Genomic DNA, 16,096 nt, shown 5'->3' with positions numbered 1-16,096 from the left:
AGACGGACGAGAAGTTGAGTGACAAGATAGACCGCCCACCCAGACAGACACAGCCACCTTCCTCATCCACTGTGGAAGCAGAGCCTTCCACGGAACGTGACTTGCCCCGGGCACTCAGGCCATCGCTAGTGCTGTGCTCTTTCGCCTACATGACCTGCTCGTGTTCACACCCTTCATTCCTTTCCTTGGCTTTATAAGAATATCATACCGTGCATAGTTGCACCCAAGATCCATCCTGCAGCCGGGTGGAATGTGGAACCTCTGCCTAGGGTTGCCAAATAGGCCAGTCCCAAATTTGGGCATGATCATAATTACCTAATGAAAAGGGTTTCTCCTCGCCCCACTGTGGAGTGATTGATTCAGCTTGAGTGCTTTTCTTTCCTTTGGGATAGCCTAACCTAGAAACTACTACATAACAGACTTTAAGATTCAGTAGATTATACCATGTGTGTCTAAGACATAGCCTCTGTAGGTTGGCCCCTGGTTCTAAGCCAAAGATGGTCACCATCTAGTAGAGAAAAATAAAGCAGTATATAAATACCCACAATATGTACTGTCTGGGTTTTTCATACAAAGGTCCTAAATAAAAACCAGGGGAAACGCTCTCGATTGAGAGTCTTGGGAGAGAAGTAGCAGGGCTCCGGGTTTCAGGACAGGGGACACTGTCCTGGAGCACTATGTTCCACTGAAGACAGCACCCCCACTTCCCGACTCCGTCTAGGGACAAGTCCACTGCAATCATTTAAGGCCAGCTCCATGCTCTCAAATCCTAGGATCTCAGAGGGATAGAGCGGGAGGAAAGGAGGACCGGGGCTGTTGGAGCAGCCTGTCTGAGACTTCCTGAGAGGGAAAACTACTCAAGGAGGCTACCACCGATCACTTACACACACCCTCTAGGAGGTGCTGGCTGAGCAGTGGCTCTCGTCTGCTTCCAGTGACAGATATATGACACTCTGCAAATAATCATACCCCTTTCCTGTTGTTAGCTGCGCAATAGACGGGACAAAGGAGTCCTCTAACTTAGATAGACCTGCATCCCATAAGTCTACCGAAAGCATTTTGTTTGTTCTTCTTTTAAAGCAGGGAGGATCAGAAAGTCCATCTTCAAGGGGCTTTTGGATCTCTTCAGGTATCTCCACTGCTCTACTGGGAGAGTGTCAGTCTGTCCCCGTGTGTGGCTCGTGTGAACCAACCTGGACCTAGTCAAATGGGCAGCTGTAGCTGGGTGTGTACCATAGCTTCAGGCTTGAGACTCTGCTTGCCTTTTCTCTGACCCCACCCCATCCCCGCTAACCAGGCTGCTAAAGAAATTGTATACTAGATCTAAGATCTAGTAGGTGTTTCAACTAGATACATAGCTCAGATGGGGCATCCCCTTCCCAGAGATAGGGTCAGCCATTCTGTCTGTAGGCAGGAATGTAGCAGATTTTCCCTGTGAAGGCCAGGTTTAAATGTTTTTGACCTCAGAACATAGTCTCTGTTATGACCACTTACATCTGTGGTTGTAGTGTAGAAGCAGTCATGGAGCTTGTATGTCTGCAGTCCAATAAAACTTTATTTACAAAACCATGTACTTGGCAGGCTCTGCTCCACAGGCAACAGCTGCCCTCTTTACGTGCCTTTAGTTAAAAACTTCTGTTCGTAGAATCTCTTGATTACCAGGAGCCTCTGGGGTCACTTCTGGCTCCTGTCCCTTATGGAATGGAACCCTGGGTGGTTGGTTGGATGGTCAAGGGCATCTTGGTGCAGCCACATAATTCTCTGTATCTCCATGTTCTGAACTTGAGTCATCTAAATGCTTCAACCGGAAGTCAGTTTTTAGGGGAAAAGCCTTAATGGGTGAGAGAGCTTGCTGTGCTCTTAATTAATTAATTAATATTAATTTGTATATATCCGGGCACAGTCTCAAGGACTGTAACCTAGTCCTGCCTCCCATCTCACCCAGTCCATCTGCAGGTATTACAGGGGCTCACCACTTCGCCTGGCTTTTTATGTGAGTTCTGGGGATCCAAACTCAGGTCCTCACACTTAATGGAAGCAGATTCCTGACTGAGCCATCTCCCCAGCCACATCTTCCTCTTTACTTCCTTGGCAGGGCTGGGGTCGGGGGGACCTTCAAGACATGGTTTCTCTGTGTAGCCCTGGCTGTCCTAGAACTCTCTCTGTAGACCAGGGTGGCCTTGAACTCACAGAGCTCTGCCTGCCTATGTCTGCCTCCCGAGTGCTGGGATTGAAGAAGTGTGCTGCCAAGCTGGCTCCTCTCTACTTTCCTGGCCTCTTCATTGACAGGTTCCCAGGCTCCATCTCAGCAACTGCAGTCTCCCTTGTGGATTCTGTAAGGCCAGGAGATGTTTCTGTCTTTCCACGGGCAGCTTGGACCCTAGAAGGTGCTACCTACCATCAGGATTTCTTGGGGAAGGAAATGCCCCAACCCTACAGCCATCCCTGCCTTGCTCCATTCTGAAGCCTCCTGACTGGACCATGGGGTCTCATGCTTCCTGGTCCAGGGGCATGCTATTTCTTCGGCTAGAGCTCTTTTTTCCAAGCAACTCCCTGTTCCTCATGACTCAGCTTGTGTCAACTTTCCCCATCAGGAGACAGTGTCTGCTTGGACTCCTTGTGTCCTTTCTCATGTGACTCTTACTGCACTGTGAGAAAAGTGCCGGTTGCTTTGTGTCTCACTGGCTTTTGTGCTCCTTGAAAGCATAAGCACGGAACGTGAGGTGACAGTCTTCTCTAGAGAAACACTGCTTGAGAAATGAATGAGTGGTTCTAGCATATTCCTGCAGCCTAGGGTTGTTCTCCCAGTCGCTCCATCTGGTCAAATGTCAGAACACCTGCCACACGCACAGCCTCCTCTTGAGGGCGCTGCCCCCCCCATAGCGCTTCCTCCCACCACAGCCAATCCGCCTAGCCCCTTCCCTGCACCTAGCCAGTGACCTGCAACCCAGTCTCACCCTTGAAGATCCCCTGATTCACATGTAAGCTCCCAAGGGATAGGGCTGCTGTAGGCAGGCTGCTGTGGCCGGGGATGATGGCAGTTTTCTGCCTTTGAAGCCCATTAATTCCACTGTCATGACTTCTGCTGACCTGTGGCCATCCAGAGAAAGCCTCTCCCTCTTTGTACTTTCTTTTTCTTTTATCCTTTTAAGAAACCCATATGAGCCAGGCAATGATGGCCCACGCTTTTGATCCCAGCACTCGGGAGGCAGAGACAGGTGGATCTCTGTGAGTTTGAGGCCAGCCTGGTCTACAGAGAGAGTTCCAGCATGGTCAGGGCGACACAGGGAAACTCTGTCTCGGGAAGAAAGGAAAAGGAAAAAGAAGAGAGAGAGAGAAAAAGAGAGAGAGAGAGAGAGAGAGAGAGAGAGAGAGAGAGAGAGAGGAAACCCATGTGGCTTCTTTATGAATTCATTTGTTTATTTTTCAAGACAGGGTTTCTCTGTATAGCCCTGGCTGTCCTGGAATTAGCTCTGTAAACCAGGCTGGCCTCGAACTCACAGAAATGTGCTTGCCTCTGCCTTCTGAGTACTGGAATGAAGGCTATGCACTACTACTGCCCAGATGTCTCCTTTTTTTAACTGGTGAGGAAGCTGAGACTTTTTCTGAGATCAAAGACCAGGCTATCTTCCTGTCTAATTCAGTCTAGAACCCAAATTTCAGGTTCTTCACCATGCTCTTTGTCCCCCAGCACACAGCAGTCACACTAACCTCACAATGTGAAGGCCTATGCCTCCCCCAACCCTTTTTTGTATAACAGTCACTCAGCTCCCTGTCCATTTACAAGTTAATTTCTTCAGCATTTGATGTGCCTTGTGATATAGTGATATAAGGCTTCACCCTTAGCAGCCCTGGAAACCGTGTTTGTTTGGAAATACGCTATATGGCAACAAAGCCTAATTTCATAAACCATCTGATAAGACATTTATAGGGGAACAACACTTGGCCAGCATCCCAAAGAGTCGTATGTGCAAGAGCCTGGTGTTGGGCAAGAGTTTGAAAAATGGGCTGGGAATTGCAAGTGGGGAGTCCTGGCCTCCCTTCCAAACGGTTTATGTCCCTAGTCACAAATAGTCCCCTTCGGTGCCCAGACTCTGGGTTTCCTCCCTGTTCTCTGGAAGGGCGGGGGGGGGGTCTTCTAGACTGTGAAGAAAGGATCCAGGAAACAGCTGCCACATTCCACCCTCAGCCACAGCTGCAGCCGGATGAGGAAATTCTTTCTCTTTGGAATTTCACCTTGTTGCTATTATTTTACCAGGTAAGAAGAGCCATCTAGGAAGTTCTTCCTTTCTCTTGATGGTGGCAGTGTCTCCTTCCTACAAGTCTCTAGGTGCTGGTATCAGAGGCAACACAGAGAGATGAGAGGTGGCAGGCTGCATTGTGTAAGCCCTTTATCTCTATCTCTCAGTGCTTCATAGCTCTAAGCATGGTGGACAAATCTTAGGCAACCAGTAAGTAGCTAATCTTCGGCAACTGCAGGGTAAAATGTGAAGCAACCAACAGATTCTTGATGTCCAGCCAGTGATATTCAGTGTCTCACACGGGGACATTACTGAGACAGGATTCCTCTGTGATGCCATGAACACAGAGGAGCTGCCCTGCACATGCTGAAGCCTCTGCATTTCCATTTGGAGATGATTGATGGAAAAGCAATGGAGGAGGCATGGGAATGGGACGTCGGGACGTCGCTGCTCCTGGAGTCTTCTGAGCTGGACTTTCAGAGGGAGGCAGAGCTGCCTGCTTTCCAAGTGGGGTTGTCCCTGTTACAGAAAACATAGTCAACTATTGGTTTCTCCTTTTGATGTAGGAGGGTCATCTGTCTATTTGTTACTTTCATTGGTTAATAAAGAAACTGCCTTGACTTTTGATAGGACAGCAGCTTAGATAGGTGGAGTAGACAGAACAGAATGCTGGGAGAAAGAAGCAGAGTCAGGCAGAGGCAGAGAGCTGCCGCCATGAAGCTGCAGGGTCAGACATGCTGAATCTTTCCTGGTAAGCCACGAGTTCATGGTGACATACAGATTATTAGAAATGGGTTGAATCAATATGTGAAAGTTAGCCAATAAGGAGCTGGAGACAATGGGCCAGGCAGTGTTTAAAAGAATACAGTTTCCGTGTAATTATTTCAGGGGCAAAGCTAGCCAGGCGGCCAGGAGCTGGGAGGGATGAAAAGCAGCCGCCGCTCCTTCTACATCCTTTTTCACCTGAAAAATAAAATGTTCCAAGATAGCAGCATGGCCAAGTCATACTCCCAGCTAGTGGCTTCCATATCCCTTACAGGTTTGCAGAAGGTAGGGTGACTTCAGAATAAACCTGCAGTCCTCCTCTGTCACTTACATAGGCAAAAATGGGGTTCAAACCATGGTTGAGAGAGCCTAACCTCAGGCGCTGGCTGAGTTTACTCTCAAATAACACAAACGTGAAAACTTTGAGCCAGACAATGTTCACTTGTTGAACAGTTATGATGGTAAATAATCATTTTCAGAGGCTAAGTCCCTATAACGGGCATGACTCCCTGCATCCTCACCGTGCTGCTCTGGAAGACAGAGCCCACTAACACCCAATGTGGTTCTCTGACCTCCACATATGTGCCATGACACAAGTATACGGGCACACCTCTCTCTCTCTCTCTCTCTCTCTCTCTCTCTCTCTCTCTCTCACACACACACACACACACACACACACACACACACACACACACACCCCATTGGTGGGGAGGAGTGCCCTCTGTGTAACACGTCTGTCATCTGTCTCAGCCTGAGAATGAGCAACAGAGGCTGACCTGCTCTAGTGCCCGTGCCAATGTCAGGTGCCTGACCCTTCCACAGCGGGTCTCAACCCTCCCCACACTGTCACCCTTTAATGCAGGTCCTCGTGTTGTGATGACCTCCGCAACCATAGTAGTATTTTGTTGTTGCCTCATATCTGTAATCTTGCTACTGTTGTGAGCTGTAATGTAAATATCTGATATGCAATCCTGTGGAGATCCACACATTGAGAACGGCCTCACTACCAAGCTCTGTCATCTTCCCTGTCGATATTTATTGATATTTATCACTCTTTGCCCCTGGCTTTGGGAACAGATCAAACACGTTGTTAACCCCACCCCTTCCAGCACACTCCTTCCCGCCCCTTTTCTCTCTCTCTCTCTCTCTCTCTCTCTCTCTCTCTCTCTCTCTCTCCCTCTCTCTCCTCAAAAGTTCTCCTATCGAGACAGAAAATTTGCTTAAAGTGGATGTTGGAAGACTGAATGCAATACTTACATGTACTATTCTGGGTGGGGTCTAAGACTTGGAAACCCACCAGAAATGGTGATAGGAGTGATTGACACAAGGGGGTGTGTTAGTTGCTTTCTTGTTGCTGTGGACTGGGGATGAGCAGACTGCTGGACTAGCGTGCACAGAGCAAACCCCATCCCCACAAAAAACCAAGCGTGGGGGTGCACATCTACAATCCCAGCACTATGGAGGCAGAAGGGCAGAAAGCACAAGGCTTTCCCAGGCAACATAGCAAATGCGGTCTGGTCTTGAACACATGAGACCCTGTCTCACAACAAATAAGAAAGAGAGCATTTGCTTTGGCTCTCAGCTGGAGTTTACAGTCTTTGATGGTGGGGAGGGATCAGTGAGTGGCAGGAGCGTGAGGCAGTGTGAGGTCACACTGGTCACACTGGTCACCTGGTCTCAGGAAGCGGAGCATTGAATGCCTATGTTCAGCTGGTTTTCTTCTTTTTGTTCATCCCAAGGGAGAGTGGAACCCCAATTCATCATGCAGCTTCCCTCTTCAGGGGAATCTTTCTGGAAACACCCTTATAAACACGACCAGAGATGTGCCTCCATGGCGATCCTAACTTCAGTCACATTGACAGTGGCAATGAACCTTCACAGGGAGTCATTTGCTTTTCATTTTCTTCCTGTGATCTGACTCCAGCCTCCCTAGCAAACTTTGACTCTCTCCGCGCCGTTGTCTTACTAATAGCCAGGCAAGGGCTGAATCCAAGCCCCACCCCCCCCACCCCCGCCATGCATTGTCACCACTTGGGCTTGTCTGATCACTGGGGTTGCTCCCAGCTCAACCTGGGACTGGTTCATCCATGACCAGGGCGTAGTAGGTGCTGAGGAACCCGAGGCACCCACTCTCCTTACCTGCATGCCTGACCATATGCCTGAAGCCAGGGCAGCCCATGGATCCTGGCGCAGCTTCTACCAGCTCTGCAGCCTCATGCGGTGACTTAGTCCCACTGCAGTTAGTCACCTCCTGATGTGGGGACAGAACATCTCCCTGACATAGAACAGCACTTAGCCTAGCCCTGCTCTGTCCCCCTAGTATGATACACTACCTCAGTTTTGACGACTACACCCACATTTCAAGATGAGGAAAGGCTAGGTCTGCTAAGTAACTATGTCTTGCCTCAAACCCCCCCAAATTAAGTGCCATTGACAGTCCCCTACCAAGCTCCCACCCCAACCTCTGTCTGTCTTCATGCCCACTCTAGAACTCATTTTCCAAATGTATAGAGTTACTCCATAGCCTCAAGAATGTTGTGTAACTGACCTCATTGAAATAAGAATCACATTATAGCAGCTGGGGTGGCACTGTACACCTGTAGTCCCAGTGCTCAGAATGCAGAGGCAGGAAGATGACCATAAGGTAGAGACAACCTGGCAGGGCTACATATCCTGTCTCAAACAACAACAACCCATTATACCATTCCAGTTCATTGTGTCTTTGAATTGACCAAAAGGGGATAAGCAGGTACATTGAAGTTTTTCTAATTAAAAAACAATAGGAGTTTTTAATTTTTTTGTTTTGTAGAGCAACAAATATTGCATTAGACCAACACTGTATGTAGGTAATTGAAATGCCTCCCCTTCAGTGGGAACATGGTCATGGGAGATGCAAGAATTATAGCAGGTGCCCTTTTTTCCTGTGGAACTGTCCAGTGTGGACACAGGAGTTCACTGCCCTCCAAAGCCCCTCCATGAGTTAATCCCCACTGTCTGATCCCTTGAATAATATAGAGATGCTGCTCCCAAAAGCCATGGAAACCAGGGTTGAAGGATTCTCTCCAAAGAGACCACAAAATTCCAGGCATCTGCAAGTGTTTCTGTGGGAGGGAGAAGTAATATCCTATTTGCAGACAGAAGCAAAGTGGAGCTGGCAGCCTCTCCAGACATGCTCAGACCTAAGCTAGTCGGATGGCTCGTAAGTGATGGCTTCTTACCCTCCTGTTGTCACTGTCACTCCTCTGCCGCCTTGACTCCAACAGGGGTTAGATCTTAGCCTAACCATGGGCACCAGGGACGTCCAGGAGTCCCCTTCCCCAGGGGACCTCAGATCCCGCTGAGCTGCAGCTGATTAACTGACAATTCCTTATGCCAGGACCCTGTTGTGTGACCAGGACTCTAGTCTAAATAGGACTTAACTCAGGCAAGGTCGCTCTGTCACTTCAAGCTTCAATTCAGGACCCTGCAGGAGGACTCACAGGAATCCTCTTGCTCTCTATAAACCAAAACAAGTTCAAGTTCTCAACAGTGATGGAGCTTGGAACCACCAAGGTCCTTAATGATACATGTAAGACCGCAGCCATTTGAAGTTGGAGAAACTGAGGTCAAATTATGAGACTTACCTAAGACCACACAACTGGAGTAGATGCACGTCTTGTTTTGTGTATGCAGTACGAAGGATTGTAAACAGGGTTTTACAGATGTTAGACAGGGACTTTTGTCCCTAACAACATCTCCAGTCCTAGGTGCTGTTTTCAATGCACAGGTCATTCCAATCACACAGCTGTTTTCCACTGAGGCTGAATCGCTCGTCATAGGTGGCTGTGGTGTTTTTGAATGAAATGTTGTTGCGGCTGTTTTTATGAGCGTGTCATCTTGTAAGCTCTTTGGGAGCAGGGATGTGAGCTGGATTCAGGTCAAGTCAACAGCTATTGACCTTTCACTCCACGCAACTTGTTTCTTGGCCCTGGTAGCTGAGCATGGGTTACATCGTCTCTGCCGTGAAGGGTCCCTTGTGTTTAGCCTGGTACTATTTCCCCACAAATGCTCGGGAAATTTAAATAGAGGCTAGGGAGATGGTTCGTTTGGCTAAATGCTTACCATGCAAACTCGAGGACGTTGGGTTGTCCTGAAAAACCCATTTAAAACAAAAAAGCCGAGCATAGTGATATATGCTGTATCCCCGGCTCCGAGATGGCAGTAAAAGATCCCCAGGGCTTTCAAGCCAGCAAGTCTCACAAAAATCCATGAGTTCCAGTTCAAGTGAGAGACCCTGCCTCCCAATCAGGTGTTCGTAGCAAAGGAACGGCACTCAAAGTTGACCTCTGGCCTACACACTTGTTCTAAAATGTACATATACCCACTGTCTAAGTTAGGGTTTCTATTGCGATGAAGACACCATGACTACGGCAACTCTTTCAAAGAAAACATTTAGCTGTGCTGGCTTGCTTACAGGTCAGAGGTTTAGTCCATTATCATCACAGCAAGAAGGAAGGCAGCATGCAGGCAGACACCCAGTCCAGGTGTTCCGAGGCATGAGAACCACCTGCATGTCACAACTTGTGCTATTCTCTCCAGTAAAAGGAAGACATTCATTATATAAAAGATTAAGAGTCAAAGACCATGAAGATGGCATCAAGTTCTACTTCCAACAGTGGTAAAGTGCTGTGTATTGAGTTACTTTCCCAACACAACAATAATAAACTTGACAAAAAATTATTTTAAAAACCTACAGGAGGGGCTAGAGAGATGTCTGAGAGTTAGTTAAGAGCACTTCCAGAGGTCCTGCATTCAATTCCCAGCAACCACCTGGTGGCTCACAACCATTTGTAATGAGGTCTAGGGCCATCTTCTGGAGTGCAGGCATACAAGCCGGCAGAATACATCATACATAATACATACATACATACATACATATATCTTTAAAAAAAACACAGGAGAGAGGCTAAAGTGGATAACACCCATCCTTTGAAAGCAAGGAACTTCACTGAGAGCCATATTTACTAATCTTTCCTTTGAGAACAGTCTCTACCCTGCAGGATGCAGGGAGAATAAAAACTCAAGGCACCATAAACAGGGAGCTGCTAAAACTACATGTGAACCTCCTTTAACTCCTTGGGTGACCCCCAAACTGCTATCCTCTGAACTGCTGATGTATGAGAGACCCCAGGAGCTGGAATTGCAGAAAATGATAGGTGGAAGGTAGGAAAGAGAAGCCGATATCTTCATGTGTGCTAAGATAGAGACAGACACAGCCATACAGACAAAGTCAGGAGTTTGAGTACATCAACTGAGTTTCCTCCTTGGGAGGAAAGTACTATAACCTTCAAAGAAAGCTAAAACCCAGTCTGTCTCTAGAGCACTGAAGAAGAGCACACACTGTAGGCCACCGGTATAATTCTGCCTGATGGTAGAGCATGTGCTTAGTATAAATGAGGCCCTGGTTTGAACCTTAACAGTACCAAACCAACAAAAAGTGTAGTGGGGTAAAAATGATTGGCGAGCTATGGTGGTGAGGTGAGGTCATCAGCACTGAGGCTGGGGCAGAATGAATTCGAGACTCGCCTGGACTCTGACAAGATTCTCTCTCAAACATTCAAAAGAGGCAGCCGGGTAGTAGTGAGGTGACGCACACCTTTAATCCTAGCAGAGACAGGTGGATCTCTGTGAGTTCAAGGCCAGCCTGGTCTATAGAGCTAGTTCAAGGCCAGCCAGGGTTACACAGAGAAACCCTATCTTGCAAAAGCAAAGAGAGATGGGGAATGCAGGGAGAGAGAAGGAGGGGAGAGGAAAACTTTAAAACCATTTTTATAAATATATTCAAAGAGTTAAAGGAGAATATAGTCATAATGATGAGTCAGAAAAGAAAAATAAAAAAGGGTTAAGGATCAAATTCTAGAACTGACAGGCATATCCGAATTGAAGGTTTCACTAGGTGGCCTGATAGCAAATTGGAGATGGTGAAGAAATGTCAGTAAACTTGAGAAAGCATCCCATTTGAAGAGAGACAAGAAATGAACAGCATCTCTGTAGCTCCTGGAACAATCACATATGTGTGATTATGACACAGAGTCCTTGAGGAACAGGAAAATTAAGATGGAAAGGTATTTGAAGAAATGGCAACTGAATAGTTTCTAAGTTTGCTGCAGATCATTGGCTCACAAATCCAAGAGGTTCAGAAAGTCTCCAGCAAAATGATAAACACTACAAAGCGGACCAGAGAGGTAGCAGAGACTTGTGGAAGCCACCAAGCAGAGGAAAACGCGAAGAAAGAAGCAAGTCTAGGAATGAATGATGATTCCTGACCAGAAACACTGTGGGCCAGAAGGTAACAGGCCACTTGCGAGTTACAGTCATCTCACATCTTCCCCTTCCGTATGTCTGACTGCTCCTTAGTTTGGCTTGGCTTGGCTGTGTCGTGTGTGTGTGTGTTTGTGTGTGTGTGTGTGTGTGTGTGTGTGTGTGTGCTTCTGTGTCTGTGTGTCTATGTGTTTAGTTCTAGGAACTTTTCACAGATGTGTCCATTTTCTTCGGGGTTTTCTTTGGTTTGCTTGCTTTGTTCAGGCAGGGTCTCACATTGGACCCCACACTGTCATGAAACTCTGGGAAATCTTTCTACTTTAGCCTTCCAAATTCTGGGACTGCAGGTGTTTTGTTTATTATAAAAATGATTTGCCAATGTAAAGCATTGTTTTTGTTTTAGATTTATTTTATTTTTATATGGATGGGTGTTTAGTCTTCGTGTATGCCTGTGTGCCCATGTGCAGATCTGGCATCCACAGAGTTCAGAAGAGGGTGTCATATCCCCTGAGACTGTAGTTACAGTTGGTTGTGAGTCACTGTGTGGCGGGTGCTGGGAATCAAGCCAGTGCTCTTGACTGCTGAGCCATCTCTCCAACCCCAAGATGGTTTAATAAAGAAATTATTAATTAAGAAGGCCAAGGAAATTCATAAGAAAACAAAATACTGTTTGAAGACCCTTTTCTAAGGTATAATTTTCATGCAGTAAAGATCACAAATTCTGTGTGCAGAGTTTAATTGATCTATATATCCTGGTCTTTTCTGTAAGGCTTAATTTTACCCATTCTCACATCCCATAATAGTGAAACCCCACAATACAGGTATCCTTTTGTGCCTGTCTCTTTTGTTCAGCATAGCAGCTATGAATTTATCTATATGTTCTGTATTAGTAGCTCGTTCCGTTTATTGCTACGTAGCATTCTATTGTATAAGTATCCATAATTTATATTGCTTTTAATTATATATAATTATTTGTATACATTTACCCCTGATGAATATTTGAGTTGTTTTCAGTTTGAAACTTTTATGAATATTATTGTACATGTCTTTTGGTAAACATAGGTGGTCATTTCTCCTGAAAATATTTTTAAGAGTAGAATTACTGGGACCTAGTACACGTGTATATAGTTTTAGAAGATATTAATAAACAAGTTTCTAAAGTAGTTGAACCAATATAGATTCCCATCAACAGTGTATTGTGGGTTCCTCTCGCCTTAAGTCCTTGTCAACATGTGCTATTGTTGTCTTTTCAAATTTAAGCCCTTCTGGACGGTATCCAGGATTGGATGATTGTGGCATTAACTCGCATTCCCTCGCTGAGAAATGGTATTGGACGTGTGTTCCAGCACCTGGTGTAGACTCCGTGTGTGACAGATACTTGGTGTCTGTTAGATTTGAGGGAGCCTACTTTCTTCCTTGAAGTTCAGTTTTGCAAGAACGTGGCATAGATCTGGAGTCAGAATTGGAAACTGGGTGGTGGGGGGGCTGGGGAGATGGCTCAGTGGTTAAGAGCACTGATTGCTCTTCCAGAGGACCTGGATTCAAGTCTCAGCACCCACATGACAGCTACAACTGTCTGTAACTCCAGTTCCAGGGGATCCAACACCCTCATACAGGCAAAACATCAATAAACATAAAATAAATAACATTTAAAAAAAGAATTGGAAACTGGGTAAAGATGGAACTATCCAAAAAAACTACAAAGAAACAAATAAATAATTAAGTAAATGAACAAATGCTTAAATAATGTCTTAAAGAAATGGAGCTGCCCCCACCATAAATCTCTGTCTTTGAAACAGAGGCATGCTGTCTCTATCTTTAATCCTGGGGACAGAACGCTGTCCAACTGCCCTTCACCGTTTCTCAGTGCGAAACGGCCAGCTGCTCGGAGCCACCCTCATACATTGGCTCTGAGAAGGGAAGCGGCTGTCCACGGTCATTGAACCAGGATAGTAGCACAACTAACCCAGGGCATGCAGCTGATTCCAGTCACAGGGCAAACCTAAGAGGCAGACTCCAGGGCATGCTCATGGGCACCATGAGCTCTGGACTCACTGGGTTGGAGGACAGTAGCTTATTGACAGGTGGCAGATTTGTGGGAGGATTTGCCTTGGGCCATGGATTGGAAGGACCGCTTTTCATCCCCACCTCAATATTAATCACTTTACAAACGGCCAGCCTATTAGGAGCCGCATTCTTGGCGGCTGGTGTTTGAATCAGGCCTGTGCGCTCCTGGAAGGCTGGGAGACAATGCGCGGCTCCACCAGACAGGATTACAGGGGGCTTTTCTTCCCTGCACTGGGCCAAGGGGTTTTTGTGCATTTCTGCTCCAGTGCAGCATCTCCAAGGATGTTTTCACCTTCTAAGAAGGATGCTACCCACTGAGCTATTCAGAGTGGGTAAATGAGAAAATGGGTTAATAAAATTCATGCCGGAGAAAAAGAAAATAAGATTAGGGGCTGCTGTTTACAGCGAGATGCTTCACTGGGCCCCAGGGGAAAAAAAAATAGAACAAGACAATTTTTTTTTTGACCCAAAGGACACCATGCTCAGAATATCACCACTAATCCAATTTCCCTATTCTAACAAGTGTTCTACCAGGACCTCTTCACAAGTTCACTTCGTAGACCAGCTACTTCCACTTCATGCATGTATTTTTATCCTCACAGGTAGGGCTTGACTGCATAGCACCCATCTGTCCTAACACGAGTGGACTGTGCTGGGTTCAGTGTTGTGTTTCTGGCATAACCGTGGTTTTAGAGCTCCTCACATCTAATGGCCTCAGACCTATGAGAAAGTTCTCGACCCCTCCTCAACCATCAGAAAACACAGATATTTACATTACGGTTCATAGGAGTAGCAACATTACAGTTATGAAGTAGCAATGAAAATTATTTTATGGCTGGGGCAGCACAACATGAGGAACTGTAATAAAGGGTCACAGCGTGAGGAAGGTTGAGAGCCACTTCCTTAGAGAAACACTGGGAGCTGGATATACTGGTGCATGCGTGTAATCCCAGGGCTCTTAGGAAGGTGCCAACCTATACTTGGGGTAGGAGGCGATAATTCATCATCCAGGTACTATGTATGTTCGAGTCAGCAGCCAACACCACATGTCTGGCCCTTTTCCATGCCAGCTTCTTTGGCGAGCAGGCAATGATAATAATCTTTCTCTCTAACACGGGGCGGGCAAAGGAAGCTACAGGGAAGCTGAGAACTAAGGGTTTCATCCACTAAGACTTTTCCCCTAAACTTTCAAACTGGAAGGTTTTTGAAGAGTTCCAAGCATGTTTTTGCAAAGACGTTAAAAAAGAAGAAAGGTTAAATATAAAAATTGAAGCTTGGCAGGCAGAATTCCCCGAACTCAATGCATTGCTTGTGGTATTTTGAAAAAAAGAAAAGAATTCTGCTTTGAAAATGTCATACTCTAAAGAAGTTTGGGAAGTTTTTTCTGGGGGAGCTGACTCCGATTTAGCTGAATAGATGGTTTGACTGTTCTTTCGAGCCATTTCCAACCGCTCCAAAGGCTGCCTCTTTTTGAGAACAACAGAAGACCTACCCTACAGGACGTTCCAGTAAAACAGGGTAGGTGGGAAGACATTTCCATTTCAATGAAAAAGCGAGATAATAATTACAAAAAAAAAAAAAATGCCAAGACACTAAGGCTCATACCCAATCGCCTCCTCCAGAGATGTGGGGACAGATACCCTTCTGCCGCTTCCAGAAGGGCATCACATGACTCACAGGAGCCCCACAGAGGCAAGGGTCTTATGGCTAGAGCTGCCATTGTCCAGAGATAGCACATAGCCTGTCTTTAGTCTCCCCCCTCACGTGGCCACACTTCCTCCTTCCACGTACCCGACTGTGTCTCCATTGGTGTCAGGGGACAGGCATGGCATCAAAGCCTTGGTGTGCTGGCAGCTCTACTAAGTTGCCTGCCAGAAGGGGATGGCACTAGCTGTGGTAAGGCACGGGGGACGCAGGAGCAGGCTTCTGATAGGCAGGAGGGAGGACGTAGCGAGCAGAACGGCGGTGGTGACAAGACCCATTTCTGTTCGTTGGCAGTGTGGCTTATGTCCTGCAACAACACCTGCCTCTCTCTTTCCAGATACATCAGGATGCCTGGAAGATCTCTGACCAAAGGGGCTTTGGAGATGGCCTAGTCCTCCTTCCTTACCTTAGAGAAAAATCTGGTTGCCCAAGAATTTAAATGGCAGCCACATGGTGCTGGTGCACACCTTTAGTCCCAGCACTCGGGAGGCAGAGGCAGGTGAATCTGAGTTCGAGGCCAGCATGGTCTACAGAGCAAGTTCCAGGATAAACAAGGCTACATAGAGAAACCCTGTCTCAAAAACAAACAGCAAAAGAATTGCAATGGCCTGGCTGAGAGCTGGCAGGTAACCAGTGGTGACGCCTACTACTGAACTGCTCCGGTGGCCCTGACACCTAGTGACTGTGCACAATGGCAGGTGTGTCCGCTGAGGCACCCCCTTCGCTTTAACGGGGCTTCCGTCCTTAGCATAACCCTTCACACACACAAGCTGTGCCCTGACCAATAGCAGAAGCAAGTAGACAGAACACTGTCTGCATAGCTATTCCCTTCCAACTCCAGTGCTAACACGGAAACATGACATGTACAAGATCCAGCCGCAGCAATGCAAAGTGAATCCTGTCTTCCCTGGGTAGCTTCAATTGCAAGGCCAGATCCACTCTCTGCTTGTGGGAACCTCTCTGACTAGCTGACTCTACTTGAGAATACGTCAAACCCGTTTTTTTGGCATGTCCTATTG

This window comes from Myodes glareolus, chromosome 9 (genome assembly GCF_982192425.1).
Source record: "Myodes glareolus chromosome 9, mMyoGla1.1, whole genome shotgun sequence".
Classification (NCBI taxonomy): Eukaryota; Metazoa; Chordata; class Mammalia; order Rodentia; family Cricetidae; genus Myodes; species Myodes glareolus.
This window is presented reverse-complemented; position numbering follows the sequence as displayed.